Raw genomic sequence first — 17713 nt, 5'->3', positions numbered from 1 at the left:
GGAGCAAGAGTAGCCAGGCATGGAGCAGGGCAGCGCAGGATCCACTGCGGGAGCCTTCATTTCACACCAGCTGATGCCATCTTGCCAAACACCCTTCCCAATAGGATTTAAGCCTCTTCCAGAAAAACCTTTCTGAATTACCCAAAACAAAGTGGAACTTATTTCCTGAAATCCCCAGCCTGAAACCTGTATTTCAGACCTCCCTAGTGTGGAGGGCTCCTGCCGATCATGCCGTGAAAAGGTGTGACTTCTCCCTGGCAGGGAGTGGGGTCTGGCTACGGACAGAGAGAGATGGAAGCAAAGAGGCCAACCCAACTTGATCATGTTTTGACACTGTCATCTGGAAAGAAAGAGATAGGACAAATTTTCTGCTCAGGGAGGCCACGAAGAAACTTCTATGAGTGCTGGACTCCTCAATAGATGCCTCGGGGATACGGTCCCTCTCCCAAGGCAAGAAGCAGCAGCTCTCGCTCCTGCAAGAAGATAACAGCAGGAACCAGCCTAAGGCACTCGAAAGCAAATGCTTGGGCATATGCAAAGAGGCGCAGGCATGTCTAAGACAACCAAGAGGAAAAAGATAGAAATTAAGCAAAATAAGGAGAGAGGAGGCTTGATAACAACAGATGGGTAGAGGGAGATTTGGAAAGGATGCCAGCTGCTGGCAATAAGCCCCCTGAGATGTGTGGGGAGCAGAGGTGTGTGTGTCGATAGCTGAACCTTCGGAGGGAGAGGGGAGACGGGAGGGCAGCCGACAAGCAAGGGGCAGGGCGCACATGGCCGTGCAGGGCTCAGGTCCAGGGTCTGGAGGGGCAGCAAATGCTCCATGGGTGGGATCTTCGGAGTCTCATCCCGATGTGCCCTCGCAGAGCACAAAGAGAGCCTGAGCAAGCGCCAACGGGGTCAGTGCACAGTCCAGCCCCAGGGCACATCCCCTGGGCAGTCCCAGCCACATAGCATCACTTTCTGAAGGGGAACAACAGCAAGACTTTTTTCCATAAGCAAGCACCGTATTTTCCCCTCTATTTCATGCTCATAAATGCCAAGCTTTCTTTCTACCCCCTCTTTCTCTCCCGAGAGCTTCAGCAAAATCAGCCCAAGGCAAATGCACAGCTTGGGAAGCTTCTGTCCAAGTTTGGTGACATTACCAGAGACAGGGAACAATAGAGAAACAGAGCCAAGATGCTTTATTACAAAGACTAGTGCTAAATAAATTAACTGCTATGATGCCGCAAGCTCTGCCTTCCCGCACTTGTTGTGACTTCAGGTCGAGCCCAGATTACATCATGGCTTTCATCACCGCTACCTACACGCTCGTGGTTTGCATCACGCCTCTCAATGTCAATGGAAAGAAAGTCCCACAGGTGCCAGTGGAATAATTTGAATTTAATTCTCACTATTCCCCATAGACAAAGGGGTTCAAGCACACACCAGGAGTTTGCCTGAGTAATTCCAGGTTGCTTTCCATGACCATGCTTCTGACCACAACATCCCACAGACACGGTCCAGGTTTGCCCATGCAAGGTTTCAATATATCCTGAACTTCAGACTAAGCTGGGAAAAAGCAGGAACACAAGATCCATGCAGCTCTGCTGCAGGGACCGAGGTGGCAAGCCACTGGGCACACATCCCATCCAAAAAGTCTCTTCTACAGGAGGACTCCCCATCTGATTCCTGCTCCTAATTGGGAGGGAGCGCTGCTGCTCACCCCTCGTGGCATGAAGGAGCCAGCGGCTGCGCGGTGTGAACACCATGACATCTCCCAGATGGTTTAATTACAGCACTGGAGAGGTGGGCAGGGTAAGAGCAGGATCACCCTCTCCCCTTTGATAAGCCCTGCTCTTCTTAACAGTTTCCTGAGAGCACCGGCTTCCAAAAGAGCCGCTTACAGTATCTATACACTTTCAATCAAAAATATTACAGCAACAACTAATTATGTCCCATCATTCCCATGGCTCTCTAACTTTAATGGTGCATTTTGCTTCTACAGAATGACGGTGAAACTGCTCTGGAAGTGCATAACGAGCTCTCCCCATCAATCTCCCGCGGGTTCGTTATGAAGGATTACCCGCCGAATAACAAACCCAGTCGAGAAGGGAGAGGATGCGCTTAACAACAACAAAACAAGTCAACACAAAACATTTTCTGCCTGTATGCTAAAGGAAACCACTGATGCTTTGGGGTCTGTATGAACCTCTCAGGGGAGAGGAGCAGCTGTGCCTGCTCTGCAAAGACATCTCAGCCGTGACACCACCATCCACAGCCACCAGCCAGTGGGAGAAGATCTGCGGTGGCCAAAAAAACCCCACTTTTGGTTGGAAAGGGAAAGAATTTATATATATCAGCCAAGGACGAGCATGCTGTGTCAATTTGTGATGGGATGCATTAAGCTGCAGCCACACAGCACAGCCCCGGACCTCCTCCGGGATCTCCCATCAATGGCATGGATTTCAGCACGCAATGAAGATACATCGCAGCAGGGCAGGCGATGACTTAATGAAGCTCAGATTTGGGGGTGTTTGCTCAGCAACTATATAACAACTTTATCAATAAACTGCTGCCTGCTGTGACTGCAGGATGAAACGCTCTAATTACAAGCACTATCCATATCAGGATGTAGTAAATTGAAATATGCTGGTTGATGTGCCTGAAAGCGCCCAGTAAAATACCTGCTTAAATTTTTGCAAGCGTACGTGCACACGCACAGCAAACCCGGCATATCAGGCAAGAGAAAAGCACAGAAAAAAAACCCTCCACCAAGCCCCATGCCTAACACAGGCTAAAAAAAGTTCAGGAGGTGATGTGAAGTGTGGACCATAAGGACAAAGTCCCATTTACCAACAGTCACTCCTCCCTGTAGACCACGCAGAGGAGACCCAGCACCAGCATCTCCCCTCGGTTTTCACGCTTGACCCAGCGCGGGTACGTGGTGTTGGACAAGCTCAGCCAGAGCCATACAATCCATTTATCATAATCCTACCAAGGAGAGATACAGTAAATCAAAGAGACAACCTGCCTGCAAATAAATTACCGGGGGGCGGGGGAGAGGGATAGAGGAATAGAGAGGAAAAGAGAGAGAACTGCAGAGGGAGAGATAAGAGAGAGGGAAGGAAACGACAGAGAATTACCAAAAAAAGCACACATCACAGGGGGAAAAAAGCCAAAGGGGACCAAATCAAATATAAAGATGAGAGAGAGAAGACACAGCTTTCAGTAGCTTTTGTTTTCCAAATAGTAAACCTATTTTAGAAAATTTGGGAACAAGTTTTAATCCACCGAGTTCAAACCAGACATCGGAGGCAATAGGAAAATCTCAGGACGGCATGTTACAGGTAACCCAATATTTTCCAAATATTAGGTGCTCATTTGCTCCCATAGTGACAAAGTCAGTCACCAATAGCATAATTTTTGTAATTGCACACAGGCCACGGATATACAAAATCCATATATATTATACGCATAGATCATAATCCATACATAAGTACTTACAGATGGGCGCAGATGCATTTAGCAACTCAAAGTCAAGCAGCACCAAGGGCTGAAAGAGCACTTTAATGAATGCTCTGGCGCACCAAGACGGACCCAGCCATCCCAAGAGCCCAGCTCCTCCACCATGCCACCACCAGAGGAGCGATCCAGGGCTCTAAGATGACAAAGCTATCTTTCAGAAGAACGTTTTCCAGAACAATGTCATTATGCATTTAAATCCTCATCTTTGCTTTCTCGAGGCTGGGTTGCCAGCAAACATCACTGAACGCCGCAGCCTGCCCTGAAAATCACCATATGTCAAGCTTGGCAGTTACTCATTTCATCCTCCAGAAGATGTGGAACAGGAACTCAGACACCTAGGGATGGGCAGAGGTTTTCCCAGAAACCCTACCCTCAGAAAAGCTTGTGAGGCTGCCCAGGAGAAGTAGCACCCTCCAACTCAAGGTCCAGCTAAGTGGTGTGAGAAGGTCTGGCTTGAATGAGGGATTGCTTAGGTTGGGGAAGGGCAATCGTCCGCTCTCCACCATCCAATGCTATCGCCACCCAGGAGCACATGCCAAAGCAGATGAAGGCTGAAGGTCAGGAGCCTGAGGACACTCTATCCCTTGTCACGCACTCAGGTAGCTCCAGCACGAGCTGGGCACAGCAGCCTCACACCACTGGACTTCTTGGGTGGAGACCAGCTGGCTTGGACAACCGTCTCACCAGCCAAGTGAGCAAGGAGGATCCAGTACCCCAAACCCATTGTACATCCCAGCAGGAGCACAGCGCCTTAAGGGATGGCAAGGATAAACCAAACATCGGGGAGCAATGTCAACAACTTCGTATTTTCTGCTACTTTTCTGTAGCTCACTTCTTGGTCAACAGCCATGTACCAGTGTTGGCTGCACATGGTGTGCTCCAGCCAGGTTGAATGGAAGCAAGTGAGCTCACCCAAGAGAGGGACATTCTGCTGTGAGCTCTTCTCTTAGGAAGAGAGGACTTGACCTTCATCATACTGTGAGAAAGCAAGGAGCCCCAAAAAGAGGGGCGGGGGGGAATAAGAGCAGGGTTTGAAATTTCACAGGCAAGGGCTATGGAAGCCTAATGAGTTCAGTGGAACTGGGCTCCTAATCAACTGGGATTCCCTTGGAAATGATAGTCTCTAAATACAGAATTAGTCGACTGAGAAGACAGAGCAGCCATAAACATCAATAGCATCCGCAATCACACGTGCTAGGATAAATTAAAAGGACACGCAGTCTTCACGCCTGGATATGCACAGGACATTCGCCCGTGGGACTGCAGGGGGATCTCCCCAGCAGTGTGCTCACACATGTCTTACTGCTGCACTCTGCTCAGCTACAAAGCCAACCTTCAAGGCCACCAGTGCAGAGGCAACACTGGAGTAGGTTTTGCTGAACTAATGCACCAGACCTGTCCCCCCTTTCCCTGCAGCTCTCCTTCCCTGCTGGATTTATTTTGCCTTACTCTGGGATAGCACTGCCTATGAGGAAAGCTCTAAAAATCTAAATATTTATCCTACATTTCCCTACACGCCATCATTTCTTTAGAGATTCAGGATGAGTCATTGTCTTGGACCACATTCTCCAGAAAAGCTTCACACTTGCTACAAAAACATGCATCTCAGAGCCCTAAATCTAAAATGCCAGCCGTGCTGTCAAAGAGCCCTCACGACGAGAGATGCACCTGGCATCGTCCGGCTCCTATTTACTAGATCTTATTTTAAAATGTCAAAGGGATTCTGCATGAGCTACGAGCATGACAGACTGCTCAGACAGCAAGCAAGCACCGTTGGGGGACTCCAGCTTAACAAATGGCATCCCTCCACCCTTGCGTACCTCCTCCCAACGCAGCCAAGTGCTTGGCATTTCCCCCAGACACCAAAATTTGGGAGAAAAGCCTCCCTTTTCACCCCGACAAACCTCCTGGCTGCCAACAGCCAAAGCTAGACTGCTCGGTCAAGTCAGAAACCAAATCCCCCAACCAAAAATTAGAGGCTTGCAAAGAAAAACCCTGGCTCTGGACAAGCAAGCATGGAGCAAGCGGAAGGCGAGCTTGCCGGCACGGCTCTGGCACAGAACAACCACAGCCAGATTGATCCTGTATTTTTTAATGCAGCATCCAATACATACTAAAGCCTTCAGGGAGGCCAGCCAATTATTTTCAGGTGTAAATAAGAATGAAACAACAGCAACAGCATTGCTGGTCGAAGGATGCATCCTGAAGATCCCTCACTCATGCACTGGGGGTCTGGGGGGGGAGAGCAGGGAAGGCAGGGGAGCAAGAGCGGAAATGCACAGGGATGCTCTGGCTGCCGCTGGAGATGATGAGCTCAGCCCCAGCCGCCGCAGCACAGCCGTCAAGGGGAGGAGGTGGAAATATTGAACCTCAAACGGAAGAAACTGCAAAAGCTCGTCAGCAAGCGGCTCTCCGCGCCGCCTCCCCTCCCAGCACCGGCCGCCGTGCCGAGCATCGTCTCTCTGGTTTTTGCACCATATGGAGTCAGCTCGCGAGTGCAAATGAGGCAAAGAGCGCGAGAGGCAAAGGGAAATAAATCTGTGCTGCCACGGCAGCGCACGGGGCTGCTGGTGGCACAGGAAAGCCTCCGTCAGGACACGTCCAGGATGGGGGAAGGCTCTGCCTGCATCCCCTGGGCATGCCTTGGCAGAAAGCCCCGTTGCCTGCCCAGCCCTCCCGGCCATAAGGCTGCACGCGTGGGAAAGGGGGATGTGGCAAAGCCAACAGGTCCCTCGCAAAGGGCAGAGCACCCCGTGAGCAGACCTGCTGGGTTTTTTTTTTTTTGCTCTGGCCCCACATCCAAATGCTGCTTCCTGAAATGCCCTGCAAACCCATCCCTTGGCTCTCCCAGCTTTGCCCGGGACTTATCTTTTTCTTTTCTTTTCTTTTTCCACTTTCAGATTTGGTCAAAACAGCCAACAGCCAGGATCTGTAACTCACTCGCAACCTCTCCCAAAAATTTTACTATCAATCTGAGCCATCTTTAGGTACGTATGCACATGACAGCTGGTCTGTTGAGTAAATAACAAAATGCATTTGCCAAGATTTCTAAACGCCCGTTTAGAGCACAAGGTGCTGTACCAGCTCTGACAGCAGGGCTGTGTTAAACCCTTGCCCAAATACACCGACAGCTACCAGCAACTGCGATCACCCCTTTGGAAGATGCTCTTCATCAACAGGGTGCACAACAGGGGCTTCAGGACCCCTCTTCGTAAGCTTTTGGTGCATCATCCGAACTGTGCCAGGAGCAGTGGGCAAACTGCTGCCTGCCTCCCCCAGTTCCTGCCCGCGCAGAGGCAGTGCCAGGTCCTCCATCCCCCCACATCACCCCACACCAGGAGCCCTGGGATCCGTATTCTGTGAGAAGAGAGGAAAAACGAGCACTGCTCTAAGTTGACCTTAAATTGCAAGATTTTGCTCAGGACCATGCTTATGCCAAGCTTTTCCTGCAAGCTGCAGCAGCCGGTTGAGCTGCTGAGCAGCCACAGCTCCCACTGGTCCTGGGAGGCAAGGAAGAGGAGGAGGAAGAGGAGGATGCTGGCAGGAGGCTCCGCTTGGCAGCCGGCCTGCCCAGCACACCCCTGCCTCCAGCCCCGGCGCCTGCGCAGGTGTAAGCTGGGAAAAGGCTCTAGCATGAGGACAGCCATCTGCACGCCAGGAGCTGTGCCAAGGCGGATTCAGGGGATTATTTCCACCCCCCACCCCCCACCAGGACAGTCTCCTTCCCGAGTGCATGGGTAGAGCTGACTTAACACATGGGTGACACCTCACCAAAAAACTTCAGCATGGGGTTGCAGGGAGGTAAGTAAGCAAGGAGAAATCCACCAGAGCCACCTCCGGCAGCCTGCCAGCCCGGTCATCAGGTGACCCCCAGGACGTGCCTACAGTCCACCACGGGCAAGGGATGGTCCCAGCGTGACCAGCATGGCTCCATTTCACGCAACGCCAGCTCTGCTCATTTTTAAAGTGGTGCTGGTTGATTATAAAGTTCCTCCTAAGCTCATCTCCATACCCACCTCTTCTGATGACGCTGACCCATCCTCCCTGATTGTGGTTTCCTTACTGAAATAAATCACTTTAAGTGCATGTTGTGCTCTGTGTCTCATTACCGTTCATCATCTTCTGTACAACGGAGCTGTCACATCCTCACAAACCCTGTCAACTGGGCGACACGGGAGCAATTTGGGAGGGCAGGCAGGTGGGGAGAAAGCACCTGCAGCTTGCCAGCGTACCAGGAGCTCCCCACCCCTCTTCTCTTTCGGATGGTGGGCTTGCACCTTCAGCCCCACACACCCCTCATGGCACAAAAGCTCAGAAGAACAAAAGCAAGAAGGTGCAATACATGTGCAAGATGGGATCGTTGCATAGAAGCACCCAGAAGATGGAAGATGGCAGGAACGATGACAGATGCACCTTGATGGCCAAGAGGGTCTTCCTTCAGCGAGATATGTCCCTGCAGGGAAACCTCCTCCAGAAAGGGTGGCAGAAACTCTCTCTCCTCCCTAAATTTAAACACCTAAGGGAGGGAAGGAGGAAGAGCTGGGCACGAGGGCAGCAAGATGGTCACGAAACCTTCTCCAGCCCGGATCCTAGGCAGCACCACATTCAACTCCTCATCACAGATGGGCGCTTCCAACTCCACAAGGTTACTCCAGATTAATCCAGAACAGAAGATCGCAGTCGCGCTGTACACAGTAAATTAAAAGCTCTGTGCTAAAACCCCGCGAGGACTATTCAGGTGATAGCAATGCAAAGGCATCGTTTGCCTGTCACATCGCTTTTGAAAGCCAAACACTCAGAAAGCAAGAAAGGGAGCAATTAAGGCTGCCACTAATCTCGTAGTGTCCACAAAGACGGGTCTGTTGTTTTTTTTAATCGAGGAGGGAATGTAAGTGCCACCAGCTTCCAGATGGCCAGGGGCCCCGCGAGGGGCTTCGACCTGCCCGGTACGAAAGGCCAACCCAGCCGTCAAGGAAGGGGCTGCTCACGCATCGCCACGCGGCTGACACCTGCATCCCTGCGCATCAGCACAGCTCCCTAGGAAAAGGACCTGTTTCCCGACGCGATATTTGGGAGGGTGCAAAGGTTCGTGTTTCCCACCAAGTACACACCACCTACGTACACCCTTGAGCGTGGCCATGGAGAAGACATGCTGCTCTCATGCCTTCCATAATGTCAACACTCACATTTGTCCCTCCATCTCCCCCATCCCATCTCAACTTCATAGGAAGAACACCCCTTGCTGCCCCAGTTGACCATGGCAGGAGGAAGAGACCCCCGGAGATGCAGGCGGAGAAGACCCCTGGAGATGCATGTACACCAGGACATCCATCACTGCCGGGAAGGACACGCCAGGTGGTCCCACAGCCTTTGCTCAGCTCTCCCAGCATCCCACCCCTCCCCAAAAACCCAACCAGCCTGCTGCAGCCCAACCTGGAGACCCCATGTGTGTCCCCCTTGCCCAGGGCGCTTGCACACGTGTTCACACACGCCGGCACAGAGCAGGGGGGGAAGCCGCGTTGCAGAAATAACACAGGCACACAATCAAAAGAGCACAAGCCATTAATCTGGGTGAACCAGAGGAAATGAAATCATTATGTCTGCAGCTACAACATCCCGAAGAACAAATTTCCTGCCTGGATAATAAATGGATTCTTTTGTTTCACGTTGGCCCCAACCATGTGACTGTCTTGGCCTATTCCTCATCCAAAACATCTTGCTGTATAAATACCCAGACGGGCTTGAATTTCAGCTGCTAAAAATATGTTTTAATTATAATAATATGTAATAATAATAATAATAATAATAATAATAATAACAAAAAAAAATCTAGATCTACAGGCTCCCTTTTGCCTCCTAAACAACCTCTGAAGGCTTTCCAGCACGCAGGCAAGCAAACAAAAAGTCCAAAAGTTGCCAATTACAGCTGAACAGCACAAATGCAATCTTTGAAAGAAAGACCGAGGCACCCGAACAGCAGCCCTGGGTTAGTGCCCACAATAAAGAACCCCTGCCAGAAAGAGAAACGATGGGTTTATGAGCATTTTAAGCATCGATGGCCCAAAAGTACCTTATAAGTATCTCCAGGTGCCAGGACGGGGACCAAAGCCACACAGCACACCGATGACAGCTCCTGACCTCCAAACCTTGGGGCTGTGCAGGTTTTATTCTGAGCCAGGTTTTCTTCTGGTGGCTTTCTGATGCCTCGCTAGGGCTTGGAACTTATTCATTAGATGGATGGGGAATGCAAGTTCTGGCCTCCCCTGGCTTGGTGAGGGTATTTGTCAGCTGTAGGAACAGCTCTGGGGGTCTTGAGGGATTCAGACCTCTGGGAGAGTTGCATGAATTATTGGTTTCAACCGTTCCTTTAATCTGCAACTCCACCAGATCACTCAGTTAAAACCATTTTTGCATCTAACTACATATTTTTCTTCTGATTTCAGCTTCTTTTCACTCGCCTTCCCAGCTTTCTAAACACATAGCAAACGTTGCAACAAGTTTAAAAACAAGACATGGTTTTGAATCCAAACACCAAAGCGCCTTGGTGCAAAAAGTCTAAATTGTTTGCATGTTACAGAGAGATCTCCATGAACAGAAATGAGCTCAAAAATCCCCCCAAGCTAGCAGGCAGCTGGAGGCAGAAGTTTCAACCAAGCCCACCACACTCAACCATAGCTCTTACTGACTCAGGGTTGTACTTGTTCTCCATCACCCCGAGCATCCCAGCACCCCAAGGCAAAACCTCTTCTCTTCAACTTCAAACATAAGCAGAGGAAACCCTTGTTTTGAAAGCCGGCTTGGTGCATTGCTCCAGCAAAACTTCAATTTCATTTTCCTCTGTGGGTCATCTCTAATTTCAATTATATTTTAGATGCTGGGGAAAGTGTCCAAGCATAGCTGCTGCCTCATTTCAATCGCTTAGGGGGGGGGGGGGGGGTGGGGGGGGGAAGTCCTTGGAAACTAAATATTTACACACCCACGTACGCTAATCCCAGCAGATCCAAGGGTGGGAAGCCTATTTTAAAAAAACACCCCTAATTACTTTCCCATTTTAAAGGGAATAATCTAGCAATTAGCTAGAACGCTTTACTTAAGCAATCACATATTTTTTGAAGAGGAATAATCTGCCGGCACGTGCATACACAGGACAGGGGTTTGACAAACCATTTCTGTGTGCTTCCCTCACGTACAGCTGCCGACAGCCGAACAGCAGGGAGGAGCCGGAGGCACGGCAGGCGATCAGGGGGTCATTAAATGCCACCCTTGGGAAGCCACCCCTGGGATGACGTCCACCACGGAGGGGGCCACCAAAGCCAGCTTGGCCAGCAATGTGTCACCAGTCCCTGGATTGCACCCCAAGGAAACCTTCTTGCTGGGAAAATGGCAACAAAGCCCCAAACACCTCGAAAGGCCATTGGCCACCTTGCAGCAATGCCCCAGCAAGCGCCCACGTCCCTACCAGCAGTGTCACAAGTGGGGAAATGCAGCGGGTTATTAGTGCAACACACTGGTTTATCAGGAGCATCTTTCAGTCCCTTTTTGCTGAAGATTTGACAAAGACAAAACTTATTATCTTATCAGACAGTAAAATGGTTTCTACTGGAAAAAAAAATCTAAATAATCCAGACCAGGGGATGTATGCAAGGATTTCCAAGGTCCCCCCTGCCACAGCAAAGCAAATAGCAGCTATTTGCTAATTAGCAACAGCCGCTACATTGCTCAAGGAAAGGGCTGAAGTCTTCAGGATAGGTGAAAGTTTGATTATGAGACTCGCACGGCAGATCATTTAGAAAGATAAAACCGCATTCGCTCTGCCGCAGCCAGCTATTAAAAGTGGAGAATGTTATTTCAGGTAATAAAGAGCAAGACCTGAGGACCAGCCTGGGAATTCAAATTTACAACTTGTATCAAATTCATATGCTGTAAAACTTCACATAGTTTATAAGTTTCTAGCCAACTTCATAAAACATGTTTTGTTATTATTGTTTTCTGACTCTCCTGCCTTAATAAAATTCCTCTCCCAGTCTGTGTGGGTGTTGCATTATAAACATTTGCACTTTGATTCATTCAAGACTGAAGAAAGCTTTCAAAGTAACCTATTCGGAATACTTTAAATGTTTCAAAGACATCCTAGTTTCCCCCGAACATCACAAAGCTTTAAAGAAATAAATGAAAACATGCCTTGCCACAAACCACCTCCAAAAATCTGCTGGGATGGTGACTCAAGAGATCGCATTTGGGAGCAACTGAGTCACACGCCAGCCCGGTAGGGTCCGTGCCTGGCATGGGGTGAGAAAACACAAGGGTTATCAGGGCACAGGGTAAGGCAGGTGCCCACCCATCGCTCCCCAAGCCCCCTCGGCAGGGAGCCCCAGGGATGCCGCCAAGTGGGTCCCACTGGTTGGAGGCAGCCGGACCATTTTCTCACAAGTTAAGGACCGGACCGTGCAAAACTAGGGGTTTCCCCATCCCTGGTCAGTCCCAGCGAGCGAAGCCCAGTGCCAGCACACAAAGGCAGAGCTGGAGGGTGCTCTAAGCAGCGTCCTTCTCAAAGCAGCCCATTTTCCCTGGCCTTGGCCAAAGCCCACTGAAGTTAATGAGTGCCTTTTTATAGCCTCCAGCAGGCTTTTGAGTAAGTCTTTCAGCGCAGCAGATTCCCACATGTGCGCAGTGGTGCCAGCCACTTCAGTAATAACCCACGCACAGCACCACGAGGGATAATAAAAGCCAATTTTTAGAAAGATACCAAACACAACTAGCTCGCGACCTTACAGGTCCCACCAGCCTGCATTCACCTCCTCTCCTCCACAAGATCGGCTTTGGCATCACCAGCCGATGGCCAGAGCTCAGGAGGGCCCTACCCAAATTGGTCCAAAGAACAAGGCATCGGTGCCTTTAATTCCTGCACAGCTGATGCTTTTCTCTACTTCACTGAGAAAGAGTAAGGTTACCTGGTGCGAAGCATGTGGCCCAAGGAGCCGCACATCCCTTCCCAGGAAACGCGGCATAGAGCTGATCCTCCTATATTTTATTAAACCAGAAATTACCGCTTTACAGCTTCGTATCTGGTCCCAATAACATCATTATATGTGACCTCATGGTGCCTCTGTTGAAAGCCTGATGGGCTCAAACGACTTAGACCCCCACCAGCAATTTCATCTCAAGGGGCAAAGCACGGATGGCAAAGGCCACTCATCTCTAGGGGGTTCACCCACTTGTGTGAAGCTTCTGGACAGCTCCAGCCAAACTCCACAGGCTGGGGACCAGGTCTGTGCGTCTCAGGCTCACTTGTAACCAGGTCGTGCCTGTAATTTCCAGCACCCGATAAAGGATGCAGAGACCCAACATCACTGCTTTAAAAATAACTATGGCAAAAGTGCCGGGATGGAGCAGCCACGTGGTGAGGGCATCTCCATGGTGCTACACACCACAGGCGAACAACACCTATGGAACAACGTCGCTGGCACCACAGGTACGCTATGCGAGGTAAAGGTTCTGAACTAGTCAAAAACATTGTAAGAAATACTTCTGACAATACACCGGTGATCTTGAAAAGCCAAATTTTGTTCTTTTCAAACACATTTGTTTCAAATGAAAAGCAGAGCTGATACCTCACGGAGCACTCTAAGAGTGGGATGCTCCTGCTCTGTCCCTACATGTCCATCTCGTTCCTTGGGCATTTGGAAATATGAAGCTACCGGTGTTGGGTGAAAAAAAAATAAAATTAAAGTGCCCAGCCACCTACCAAGGTCAGCCCCCAGCTATTTCTTCACACCACCCCAGACTGTCTCCAGTACATCAGGCTGCCCCCCTCCCAGCTCCCCCCAGCCGGAGGGCAGAGGGCTGCCCAGCGGGACCGGAGCAGACCCCCGCAGCTGGCCCCGTTCTCCTTCTGCCTCCTGAGGACAACGTTTCCTTTTCAACTCTTCTGCTGTGTCCCTGGTTTTCCCGGGGAAGATGTAATTCACATCCCTTCGCCTCTTCCATGGTGATTTAATGTCTTTTGAGCAAAAAGCAATTATCCTCATATCAACAGGATCCTAGCAAGGATGATAATGAGTTGGCTCTGACCCTGCAGCTAAGGAAGCGGCTGAAGCAAGTGGAGGCCTCTAGTAATCAAAGGTCCGTCCCCAGCCTCTGATTGCAAAAAAAGAAATAAAAAAACCTCCATAAAACTTCAATCGTTGCCATTCCCTGCTCCATCCCTCCACCCATGGCATAGGTTGTAGCACCAGCAGAAAGGGGACCAACACCCGCCCCGGGTCCCTCCCGCTTTGCCACCCGGGTGCATTCCGGTTGTTTCTTGCCGGCTCACCCGCAGCAGCCCACGGCAGGGAGCGGGCATGGGGGGATTGATCTTGCGCTCAAAAGCAGACACCACAGACCTGTTTTCCCAGGTTTTGGGGCTCAAGGAGAAGCACCCCCCCACCCAGAGTCAAGGCTGGAAGGCGTGACCTGCCCTGCCCCGCCCCGGACTGGCATGCAGGGCTGGGCAAAAAAAGGTGTCCCCATGCTCTGCACTGCAAATGGAAAGAAAATAGGAAAAGGGAGGCAAAGACATGAACATGCAACAGGTCTTGGGCTTTGCAGGACTGGAGAGGCTCCCCAGGAGATGGCAGAGCCAAGAGCAGGGAGCATCCAGTGTTGCCAAACACCAGGGCAGTGGGCTGAGCTGCCCTTCCCCTCAAAAAAATATATAGTCAGGCAAAGACACCAAAACTCAGCCATGTTCAAAGCAACCCAAGGAAGATGCTGATGGGTTTGAATAATCCAAAACTTGGTGCTCAGTTGCTGCTGGGATGAGGCACACAGGGTACCAGCGCACTGGAGAGGAGGGCAGAATGCGAGGACTTTTCGGGAGAAATTATCATGAAACAATACTTTAAAGTCATGACAAAGCCCCATTCTGGGATGGGAGGAAACAGCCTAAAAGCGAGGATTTCCACAGCCTCTTACCTATTCCCAGCCACCACTTTTATTTGCTGCATAACGAATTAAAGCTTAATCAGCTTCAAAAACCGGTAACAATGACTGGATGCCTCCCCAAATATTAAACGTTTTTCTCACTACACTAACAAGCACATACCTGAAGCTTTACTAATCCCTAATTACTTGGCATGGCTATTTCCAAATTTAAAATATATATATATATATATATAAAAAACCTTAACACTGTAAAAAAAAACAAGCTAAACATAATACTGTATTTTCTTCTCCCCCCCATCTGCAAAGACCTTGAAAGGATTCCACCTGCTTATTAAGGGGTACAACTTAGAAGAGAAAACAAGCAAATTACAATCATTATCTAAAACCACTCCTAAGCCTCTCCCCTTCCAGGCAACTGCTTGCCATTGCCTTCCACCTGCCCCAAAAGTGGACGGCATGGAGGATGCTGTGGGGGGCTGCAGGGCCAGCTGCTCTGGGGCTCCTCTCTTCCCCCTGGGAGCATCCCACCCAAATCCGGGAGCATCCCGCCTGCCAGGTTTAGGTTAGAAGAAGTGAGGTCGAAGGAAAGTCGTCTTCCTTGGATGGGGCTCGGCGCAGAGCCCCTTCCCCTTTGAACTGTTGCCTCTGTGATTTTTCACCACAGGACTCCCAGCAGGAACTTATTAAAGCCAGACCAAAGCACGTATGCTTTAATAGCAATTAGGTCACCCTGGGTTGTGGGCTTAGCAGGCAAAACTATAATTATTTAGAAACATCAAGTTTAAATGCCAAAGAGTCTTAATGGAGCTGAGCTAATTAACCAATTTCAACTGAGTAACTGATTAGCTTAAAAAAAAAAAATCAATGATCATAGACAACAACATTTTCTTTTAACAGGTTGTTTTCTTGCAGCAATTCTCAATTGCACAAAAGGAGACCAACAACCCCCGCTAACCAAATATTATTGTAATTAAATATTCAACAGAAAGCCTCTTCAGTTATTCAAAAGACTGATAACACTTGTTTGTAATTGGGGTGGTGGGAGAGGTTTCCAGAAGCAGGGATTTTGTACATCATCGGGCTCCGGTCACAGATGCAAATGCACACGGGCAGACGGGTCGCAGCATCTGCACACAGTGCCGGCTCCAGCGTGGCTCCGGCCACCACTCCCATCCCTCCCTGCAGAAACCAAACTCAGGGGAGACGGATGCTTTCCAGCCCAGATGTGAGAAAAAAACCATATAGTCCACAGGCTTTCTGGATTTTTGTTATTAGACCAAAAATTTAGGGGACTAATGGCCAGTTTTCAGGTTTCACACCATTTTCCGATGGCAGCGTTATTCCTGCGGCAGAGAACCGGGAGGAAAAGCAGACCCCAGTGTATCGTTATAATTCACTAAGTGGCATTACCATAGGAAATTACAAATTAGCTTTTCAGCAAAGGATACGGGGATATTTAGATTAGCTATAGAGAAACTAAAGAACATTTCAGTCCATTTATCAAAGCTCTCATAGCTCCAACTTCTAGGGAAATGAAACAATAATAAATATTGAGCAGGGAAAGTTAATCTCTGCTGAACGCGCTTTAATAATTCAAAAGTTATGAGAAATAAATAAATAAAGCACAGACCCTTTAGCTCCTACAAACACACATCCCATTTTTCTCACCATTTCTCATGATGTGACTGTGGAAAATGGATGGTAGCCAAAAAAAAAAAAAACCACCCAAAAATCAGCTGTGGCTGGGAGCGACCACATTTACAGTGCAGGAGGGAGCCCATCCACATCTGCCACTTATCTGGAAAGCCGTAGAGCTGATTTGGGCAAGAGTTTGTTCTCATTGTCCCCAAGGAAAGGTCTGTGTTGCCTCTACCTGCTACTGGGTGATGTCTGCATCAGCTCCTTGCCCACTCCCCCCCCCGCACACTCCCAAGCAGCCTCTCAAGCCACTCGCTTTTGGAAAGACTGTATTTTTAGCCCCTAAAAGCTGGACTGTGCAACAACCAGCTCAGTGTCTCAGGGCCACCCAAGGTCCCAGCTCTCTCCTGATGCTGCTCTGACATCGCTCTGTCCCTTTCTGCACGTTTCTGCTCCTGCACCAACCTCTGCCGAGAGGGAAAGTGGGGAGGGATGCCGGGGGCTCAGCCGGCAGAAGCACCCTGCATTCACAGATGGACCACAATGCATCTGAATGTCTTCTGGATTCATGTTCATTTGCCATCCCCACCACCCAGCACCACTTTGCAAGGTGCTCTGGGTCACCAGTAGACTCAAATTCCCACCACGTGGGTTATCTGCACCACTTCCATCACACCCGCTCCAGCGACCTCCGTAAGCGACGCGCGCTCCAGCTTCCTAACATTACAACCGAGGCTATGCCTTTCCAAATTGCTACCCAGCAAATATCCAAGCTTAACATTTGCCTTGCGTGAGTATTCATGCGTGCAACGCTTGATAGCTCGAATGTTTGCAGAAAGAGAACAAGGTCAAATTGAAATGCGCTTTCAAATTCTAATGAATATTTGGGGAAAACATTCCCTCCCCCAACCCCAACTATTTACTCAGCCTTGCTGTGCTGCTAAACAACTGCTTATACCAACCGTGTCTGTTTAGAAGGAACGGAGCGCTGCAGCACCCTTTGGGCAATATCATACAAGTTTGGGGCTCCTGCATGAAGCCATTTCCATGCCAGCGTACAATGAGCTCATACCCACAGCTGGAAGAGGTAAAAAAAAAGCCTCCTCAAGTTGGCTGGATCTCAGATGGAGCGGTGCAGCACACACCACAGGTATTACAAGAACAGCACTCTGCGAGCCTCAGCCTTGCTCCGAGCATCTCTTCCATCAGTCTCATCCCACAGCACTCCCGCTGCACCAGGGACCAGCATCTCCAAGACTTTGCTGACCTGTTGCCCAAGGTACTATTTTCCCCTTTTCACCAAATCTGAGTATTTCTTTAGCTTGCAGAACCCATCTCTGCTAGAAACATCTATTATTCAGCACTGTGGCCTGGATCCAGAGCCAGACGAACACATTCCAGCTATTTCATCATCAAACATCAATATTTTCTTCTGATTTTTAAGGCCAGTGGAAGGTTTTTGCTCTGTCCTGTTGTGTCAGGAGTTGCACCCAGGATGGGCGAGACGCCACCTTGCAAACCCCCCTGGCATCTCATGCCTCAGCAGACAGGGCCACTAAACACATGGGAGCACAGGGCAGCAACCCAATTTCCATACAGAGATGGTGAGCAGAAAGAGCAGAAAAATAAATATATTTATCAC

This window comes from Aptenodytes forsteri, unplaced genomic scaffold, assembly GCF_000699145.1.
Source record: "Aptenodytes forsteri isolate BGI_AS27 unplaced genomic scaffold, ASM69914v1 Scaffold679, whole genome shotgun sequence".
In the NCBI taxonomy this organism is placed as follows: domain Eukaryota; kingdom Metazoa; phylum Chordata; class Aves; order Sphenisciformes; family Spheniscidae; genus Aptenodytes; species Aptenodytes forsteri.
The sequence above is the reverse complement of the archived record's forward strand: the minus strand, read 5'-3'. Positions refer to the sequence as shown.